This window comes from Silene latifolia, chromosome 11, assembly GCF_048544455.1.
Source record: "Silene latifolia isolate original U9 population chromosome 11, ASM4854445v1, whole genome shotgun sequence".
Lineage (NCBI taxonomy): Eukaryota > Viridiplantae > Streptophyta > Magnoliopsida > Caryophyllales > Caryophyllaceae > Silene > Silene latifolia.
In genome coordinates, this window is record NC_133536.1 from 64,677,372 (window position 1) to 64,687,170 (window position 9,799).

General features: G+C 38.2%; 1 pseudogene; it reads left to right on the forward strand.

Moving 5' to 3' along the window:
* Nucleotides 1–234: 234 nt before the first annotated feature.
* LOC141616199 (small nucleolar RNA R71) lies at nucleotides 235–347 on the forward strand (annotated as a pseudogene).
* Nucleotides 348–9,799: the final 9,452 nt, after the last annotated feature.

The following is a 9,799-nucleotide window of genomic DNA, read 5'->3' on the forward strand; positions in this document are numbered from 1 at the left end:
CAGTAATGGAAGTTATAAGTGTCACAACGGCACTCATTTCTTCACTTTGCTTTCGGGACTTTCCACGTGAACTTCCAAACTCAGCTCTACGGACTGCCATCTCCTCAATAGTGTTCCAACCTTTACTTTGACCGGTATTGTTTTGGAACCTACCATTAGCAGCTGCATCCAGGATGACCTTGTAATCATCATATAGAGCATTATAAAATAGGTTGCAAAGATACCATTCTTTGGAAGCCATGGTGAGGGACAAACTCGGACCAAACTTTTGAAACGTCCCCATGCTTCGCAAAAATCCTCATCCGCGCTCCTTCTTTGGAAACTTGTGATTTTACTTCTCAAGGCGTCGGTCTTTGAAAGTGGGAAGTACTTCTTGTAGAAGGCTAATGCTAGAGATGTCCGATCCGTGACTCAGTGCTACCCTATCAAGGTAGCGGTACCAATCTCGCGCCGAATCCTTCAAGGAGTATAAGAACATCAACCCCTTTACTTCATCCCGAGTCACCCTATTTGGTATAGGTATGGAACAAGCAGTGAGTCGTGAAAATTTCCATATGCTTCAAGGGTTCCTCATCTGGTAGACCAGCAAACTGATTTCGCTCCACTAGATCGATATAAGAGGAACGAAATTCGAAATTACCCGTAGTAGGGGTAGGTAACTGGTGCCCCTTTTGAATATGGTGTTCCTTTGGCTGTAGATTATCATATATTGTAGCCATAATTGCCAAAATAAGAGTACTCAAGTCTTCCTCTCAAAAACCTGTCTTCTAACTGTGCAAAAGCAAAACTAGAAGCAAAGGTAAGCAACGGCCTCAAGGAACCAAAGTTCCTTGAGACAAGAAAAATAAACTAAAATAAAGCAAACAGAATTACACCGTCTCCCCGGCAACGGCGCCAAAATTTGATACCGTCGTTTTGTATCAAAATTAAATTTATAATTCCAAACTAAAACTATAGCTAGTGATAATAAGGGTCGAACCACAGAGAGACAAGGTTGATTTTGTTTGCTATTTTTCAGTCTATAAAAGTAACAATTAATTGGGGGGTTTTTGAGATTGGTTGACTAAATTGACTAAATGCTAAGTGAAATTTCTCAACAAGATAAAAAGGGGATCGGGAAATTCGGTTCACCACGGCAATGGTCAGGACAATAAGGTAACAGAAATCCTATAAAACGGTCTCAGGGGATATAAGCAAGCCTTTCGATCGATGCTCAAATTAACCTTGCGGTCTTCTAATTCCCCGAAATTTCTCAAAGCTTTCACTCAAGAGAAATTCCAATCTAATGATAGTTCTAATTACTAATCTTTCAATCTAGCAAAAAGACATATCACCAGACGACAAAAACCGAAATGGAAGAATTCATGCTAACAAACGATCCTAATTCATGCCATGGTTCACCTCATTCCCAATCAAAACAATTAGCTACGCATGACTAAAACTAAAACAATTTCTAAATTGATAACAAAGAACAAGATTGACATGATTGAATTTAAATAAAAGACAAAGGAAAAGAGATGAATTTCTGGAATTAAATTGATAAAACAAGAATTGAAATAACAAGAATTTAAAGAAGAAATGAATTGCATAAAAACTTACTAATTGAATTCAAGAACAAAGTATCGAAAATCGAGGGTTTCCGTCCCCAACGCTAGATCTAAAAACTGAGTTCCTCAATAATGAAAAGCATAACCTAATTATTGCTGCATTCTACTGATAAAAAGATACTGAAAGTTAATTACAAGTTGGGCTTTTAAAAGTCTAACACGAAGAAATAAGTATCAGCTCGAAAACTGGTCGATCGACCGGTCAGCGTGGTCGATCGACTAGTTGTCGCAGTCCGTAGCTTCTGCTTGATTTCAGCGGTCGATCGACTGGTGGGAGAGGTCGATCGACTGGTTATGCTGTGCAGTGGCTCTTTTGTTCCTTCAAATCAGCTCTTCACTCCTTTGCACGCATCCCAAGGTGGGTGAATCTGAATCTCCTTCTTAAGGGCTTCCTTGAAGTTGCCTCCGGAAGACGAATTAGGCTTGATTTAGCTTACTTCCACTCATTCCTACAATAAATCATAGAAAATGCAAAGTAAACCGTTTCGGGAGAAATAGTAGCCTTAAGCTAACAATTATGCATGGAAATACGTGCCAAAACCGCAGATAAAGTGTATAGAATATGCACGTATCACTGAAGCCAAATCGATTTAGTCTCTTTTTTTGTACAACATGGACATGCATTCTCACCAGTAGTTGACCAACCAGATAACATGCCATAAGCAGGAAAGTCGTTGATCGTCCATAGTTGTGCGGTTCTTAAGTTGAAGTTTTGTTTCCTAGACACGTCATATGTAAATAATCTCGTGTCCCACAATTGCTTTAACTCGTGAATTAAAGGCTGTAAATAGACGTCAAGGTTTTGTTTGGGACTTTTTGGACCGGGAATAATTAATGTTAAGAACATAAATTGCCTTTTCATGCATAGCCAGGGTGGTAAATTGTAAGGAGTAAGTATCACCGGCCAGCATGATGAATACGACTTCCCGAATGGACCAAAAGCAGAGAATCCATCGGTGTAAAGTCCAAGTCTAACATTCCAAGGCTCAGATGCAAAAGAAGGATGAAGGCGATCAAAATGTTTCCAAGCCTCACTGTCACTTGGATGAGACATTGTCCCACTAACACGGGGGTTTTCATAATGCCATCGCATTTGTTCCACGATGTGGTTTTTTGCCTAAATTCGTTGCAAATGTGGCCCTATTGGAAAATAATTTACGAAATTTTCGGGGACCCTTTTGCCATTTGCATTCTTTGCACTTTTGTTCCTAGCTCTACCACATTTTCTACACTTGTCAAGAAGAGCGTCGTCCATCCAAAAAAGCATACATCCATTAAAACATGCATCTATCTTTTCAGGAGGAAGTTGAAGAGCTTTGAGAACATTTTTGGTGTCATAGAAGTTACGCATCAAAACATGGTTTTGAGGAAGAAGGTCTCCCATAAATGACGTGAAACCATCTACACATCTATGGGCTAAGTTGAATTCATATTTCAAAGTGACAAGCCTTGCAGCTGACTGTAGCAATGAGAGTCGACATCCCTCGTAGACAGGTTGCTTGACACATTTTAACATTTGAAAAAATGCTAATACATTGTGATTTAGAGATTCATCAACCACCTCGGCATTAAGAGCTTCTTCCCTAATTTGATCAATGCTATCGCGCAACGCATCCTCTACCATATCCCTATAAGGATTGTCAGAGGGCATTGCCATTTCCTCTTTCTCAACGGGGTATTTCTCTCCGTGACACACCCAATCATAATAGTTATCACAAAAACCCTTTAGACCAAGGTGTTTTCGTACTTCTTGTTCAACTAAATACTTTTTATTTTTGCACTTAGTACATGGACACCTAATTTCTTTACTTCTACTGAATTCGTCTTGTTGCTTAACATAATCAATGAAATTATCAACACCTAGTACGAATTCCTTCCTTCATTTTTTTATTAAAATCCAACCTTTCATACATCCAGTTTCGTTCTAATCTCTTCATTGCAAATCTACATATATGTTGGCAAATAACAATTATTAATAAAAATGGTAACAACAATAACCACTATAATATTCTTGGGACAATAACATAACAACATTCATATCCATATTCTTAGGACGACAACAACACCATCACCACCACCAACAACAACGACAATAATAACAACAAAAACAACAACAACAACAACAACAACAACAACAACAACAACAACAACAACAACAACAACAACAACAACAACAACAACAACAACCTGCAAAAAACAACCTGCAAAAAAATACATTATGTATTGGGGTCCTTGTCTCTCTAACTTAAACCCATCTTTGAATCTTTCATACCATTAGTAAATACTAATTTTTTTTCTTGATTGTAATGAGACAAAAATTCGGCAGCATTTCCTTACAGTTCTCCAAATACATTATGTAGACTGAATTCTCACTCTACATATGTATTAAGAGAACATTGAAGGAAATGTCAACCTAATTTTGTCTCATAACAATCAAGAAAAAAAATGAGTATTTACCACCTAAATGGCATAAAAGATTCAAAGACAGTCCCAAAACGGGGACTATTCAAGAATTACACCTAATGTGTAATCCCTGAATGGGTACTAGGTCAAAAATATATAAACAATCACAGATACAAAACATTATGATTTCACGACAACACAAGCATAGGATGAATTAATCTTTGTAAAAAAAACACATGACACGATTTAATTAATAAGTAAATTTACACAACTTATCAAAACAAACTTAATGCTTACTAATAAACTATATAAAACTAAGCAAAAGTAAAGTAAGCGTCCTAAAATTACTTTAAACATCCTAAATTGACTTTTAAATAAACTAAACTACCGTAATAATTAATCCTAAACATCCTAAATTCGCTTTTAATTAAACTAAATTATTCTAATAATCCTAAACTTAATTAAACTAAGCATCCTAAAATTGCTTTAAAGATCCTAAATTGGCTTTTAACTAAACTAAATTACCCTAGTAATCCTAAACCTCCTAAATTGGCTTTTAATTAAACTAAATTATTCTAATAATCCTAAACTCAAACTAAATAAACTAACCATAAAATAACCCTAATTAATAAAACAACAATATTAGCTTAAAAGTAAACTAAACAAACCTTGTATTAATTAAGGTGAGACAAGGAAGCAAGGGTGGCGGCGCAAGGCGATAGATAGGGCGGCGGCAAACAGGCGGCGGCAGCAAGAGGGGAAAAGGGAAAAGGGAAAGGGGAAAGGGGAAAGAAGAAAGGAGAGAGATGGGCGACGGTGGGGTGAAGGGTGGTGGTCAGAGTGGTGGTGGTCAGAGTGGTGGTGGTTGGCGTGGTAAAGATTTGGGGGTTTTTGAAATAATTGAGTCGAAATAATTGAGGAGAGATATGAGGGAGACGGGGTAAAACCCGTGTATAAAAAATACCTGCGACGGAATTTTCGTCGCAACATTAAATTAATATTTTATTTAGTGACCTATAAAGCCTGGTATTAAAAAACCTGTGACGAAAATTCCCTCACAGAAAAAATAATATTTTATGTTACGACGGAATTTCCGTCGCAAATAAAATTAATATTATCGCGACGGAATTTCCGTCGCAGACCTTCCCGCCATGTCAGAAAAATGCGCGGTTTGGGAGATTTGGCTGCTACGGAAACTCCGTCGCTAAGCCGTCGCAGAATGAGGGATCGGTCGCAACTTCCGTCGCAGGGTTTTGTTTGCTACGGCTTTTGTGTCTGTCGCTATGATTCCTTTTTTTTGTAGTGATCTTTGTTTCCTCCCTTTCCTATCTGCTTCTTTCTTAGCATCTCTCCCGCCTCCTCTCACTCTCATATGGGCTCGTCACTAAACAATTAATTATGTGAAATAATACTCCCATCCTTCTGATAAATTCTATACACTTAATTTAAATATAACTCTCATGTATTCTAGAAATGTATGCAAGCGTGGGAGGAGACATAATGTCAAGCTACCAACTTATGTTACTTTGTCTTAGTGTGAAATTCTGAATGGAACATACACGTTTACATGAAAAGACAACTTCACTGAACATAGGAGACAATGAGACAAAGAGTCTAGTGAAAAAAATTACAGTTAAACATCAACCTCATTCCCGAACCCTATCTCGTAGTAAAGGGAGAAGGGAAGGTATTCTACTCAGTATGCTTTTTTAAACCATCAAGATGACCATCTTGAAAGGTAAAAATAGTGTCATAAAGCGGCTTGTAATTAGAGTCAGGCACACCTTATTTCATACGTATAGCAACTCTTCCAAATTTCAGTGTCTCATTTCTTTTATTTAGTGTCTGATTGCATTTTCCCCTTTTGAATCTGGATATGTCGTATCCGAGAAAATAGTGGAGAAGATGGTAAACTTAGAAAAACTATAAATGGGTTTAACCTAATAGAGATTTTATGCGTTCATCCTTTTTAAAAGGTGTGATTTTTAATCTCATATTTGCCTTTCTTAATAAGTTTGACACAAATTTTCCTATCATATACTCCTACAATATACTCTGTATAACCTATTAGTAACATCAACAGCGGTAGGTGGACCAAATAATTTGTGTTTTAACCCACGCGTGCAAGCAAATACAGAAGGAATACTATTAGTGCTTGTTTCTTGCCCTTTCTGATGCAAGCGCAAGTGTCGTGTTACGGTCCCATGAGCAACCTCTGCTTCAAGCGTTATCCCATCAGAAGATAGCTGCATGCATTAGGTTACAAAAATGATGGTTATCACTAAAAATCATGCAGACCAAAATGACAAGGAAAAAAGTCATGGACATTTACCTCGGCTCAATTTTGCAAATAAAGTTAAGCACAATGTGTATGGCAACTTTTTCAACACTCTGATATGCAATTTAGCAGAATTATTTAGTCAAGTCTACTACGACAATTCTTTCCTCAAACATAAGAAACGACGTTCTTGAATAAACTGCAAGGACCTATTCCGGGATCAAGACTAAATCAATATTTAATACCTTAATTTCCCCTTTTCATTTCCCAATAATTAGGAAGGACGTAAATTTAAATATATACACAAAGTTAGTTTCAGTTCACCATTGCAAATTTGCAGGTATAGGCACAACATGTACTCCTAAGCTATACAACTCGACAACTATTTACTCCATATACTTTTGGGCTTCGCGGGTGGAAGATATTCACTAAAACATCTACAGTCTATAGGACATTCATAGATCTGCCACATCACTGAAGTCAATAAGTATACCATTTGACAATCCGATTGGTACAACCTTGTTATCATCCAAAGCAAGGTACAAGTCTTCAAAGTTATATGTCTGGCTATTTTCTATAGAATTTTTCAAAAATACAGACGACAATTATGTCGTGTTCAAAGCTTTTTCAAAAGCAATGGATAAAGCATCAGAAACTGAAGTGCAATCTTGCAAACAACAAGCAAAGTGGATTAAGAGTTTCACCAGGTGCCTTGTATACTGGTTGTTCTGTACTGCTGTACTGTAAAAGGGAGCATAAAAAGGCATTTTCAGTTTCAGTTTTTGTAGATACCCAGTATCTGTTGAATCCCCAACAAACACCCGATGATTATCAGACTACAACATGCTTAGGAATCGCTACGGTTAATCGACAGTTTGTATAACTATACGTCGGAAAACTCAAAACGATTTCGAAAACAAAACAATTTCAAAACATTTCAAAAATATCTGGAGTGTTTTATGCACGACGACGGGGTCGCAATGACACTAACTAGAGTCAAAACCGACACCGTACCAAAAACCGACTCGAAATTCAAATCCCGATTTCAACAACGAGTCAAACCGAGTCAAACACAAAAAACAAACATCACAAACCTTCCATGCTAAGTATACACGGTATACATGATGGTCAAGTACAACAATCATGACATACAAAAACCTAGGATAGAACAAACCATGATTCCAAATGCGTGATAGTGACAAGACAGCTCGAAGACCCGTGAACATGCTCGCGCCTCTTCGAGTAGCCTATACGGCCACGTCGCTCAAAATGTACACAACCACACAATCCTTTATAAATACCCCTCAAATGCCACCATTTGAAGGTACGCGAGCGTCCGCCCTCTCTTTTCTCTTTTAAAATTCTTGACCTCGACTTCCCGAGTTAACAAACGACACGTATTTTCGACCTACCGATCGAAAATACGAGCCTTACAAATTGTATGGTACCGTCTTCGTGCATTTAATCGATCACTTGACCGACCATTTGACCAACTACACCATCACTAAACAGAGCAACACTCCTTACTTTATAAGAACGGTTTTAAACCGATTTTTCCGACCTAACAAGTTTTTACACTTTCGTCGATTTCTCGTCAAGCAACCTAGCATGTAAGTATGTGGGTGTAATTAATCCTCTTCTTTCATGTTCTTTTATCTGTTTTTATGACTTTAACATGCTAAAACATGCATAACATGGTCCAAAATACGGATCAAATGAGCCAAAACTAAGTTTTGCCTTGAAACAGTAGCCCCTAGTCATAACTAGGTGGCTCGCGCCTATACAGGCTGTCCAGGTTAGAACCCAAATGTGTTTGAGTTCATTCTTTCCATTTTCATGTCATTTTACAACCGGTTTTTACCATTTTAAATCATTTTTATGATAAATCTTTTTAACCATAAATTATGTTCACCCTTGGTTCTTTATATCAAGACGGTATAATCCGTGTTTGGGTGATAATATTTGGTTAATTACGTTTTAAAGGGTATTTTAAAACCTTTTATTCATTTGTTTACATTTTCAAAACAACCATATTAGTCATACATGCATAATCATCCTTGGTTCTACATACCAGGTCGGTTTAATCCGAGTATGGTGATAAACTTTGACTAATTACAAAGCAATGAACTTCATATAATTAGTTCATATCAAACATTTTTGAATCTTTTCTTACAAAACTATTCATGTCAAGCTTTCAAAACCGAACCCGACATCGAATATTGTCAACATAATGATAATTATTCGAGTCCCGTTCTTCACATTAGCACAAAAACGGTCTCAACGACCTTTTTCAACAAAACAGGTTTTGACACCCTTTTACAAACGGTTTCACAAACATTTTTAACAACCAGGAGACACCCCTTTGGGTCGTCGCTTGCCTCGCGCCTAAATAGGCCCTCTGATTTCTAGTTTTCAAATCTGGGTAGGCTCCCTTGCATCGCCCTATGGCTCGCGCCTCAATGGGCTGTCTGAAGCAGGTCGTGTTTCCTTTCCAACACTCGTCTAGGGCGATCCCGACTTCGGTTAACCCGAATACAGGATGGATCAGATTGACAAGTCCGCATTTTCCTTTGCATTTACAAAACACTTTTCTAAGACAAATGGATCACGTTATGCACCATAAACCTAATTTCGTAAATGGATGTTTAATTTCCGTCTTGCATGTAAATCAACACTAAATCCAACTTGACATCAATTACTTGATATTTAGGTAAACAACCGACATAGCAAATTTCACATGTTAGGTTTAAAATTGTGGATGCGCATTCATTCATTTTCCCGTTTTATCAACTTTTGCATTCAACCAACCAAGATTGATCGGTAGAGGCCGCTACCGCTGGCGCGATTGGGTGTCCGATTAAAGGGCTTCCCAATACGTACCTTCACCTCTTACTCAAAAACTATGTCAAACACCGCTTTTGCCTTGATTGACCTAGGTATAAAGTGGATTCGAACGGCTTCCAAGCATCCCACATTTGCTTGGTGGGGACTGCGAACATCTCTAACATCGTTTCGAGACCCTTGCCGAGACGAAATCGACCTATCTAAAATGACCTAGTCGAAAGCATCTATTACGCCACCGAGCGTGGCTTTCCGACCGCCGCATGTCCATAGATTGGCTTGGCGTGCGGGTGGGCCCATATCCACAGATTGGCGACTCCGCTGGGGATAGCTATACACTTGTGTCTTTGTGATCCCTTGATGGTTAGACTCGAACGAGGTCTTGGTTGAAATGCATTAATTGATATTACGGTCAGAAGTCGGGTTCCTTGTTCGGGCCCATAACCTAACCTTTATCGACCAATTGGCTCGTCCCGTCGGCGTGAGTTTTCTCATCCCCGCGTTTCGAATCCCGATTACGTCAAACATACCATTGACGTTACAAAATTCTATTTCGTCAAAGACCAATCATTTCTTTGTGCACGAGGCTAGGGCACCCTCCTTACACATTTTGTTTGGATTGGTATCCCTCTCGAAAATCGGGGATTGATCGCTTGGTGTGTAACCACCC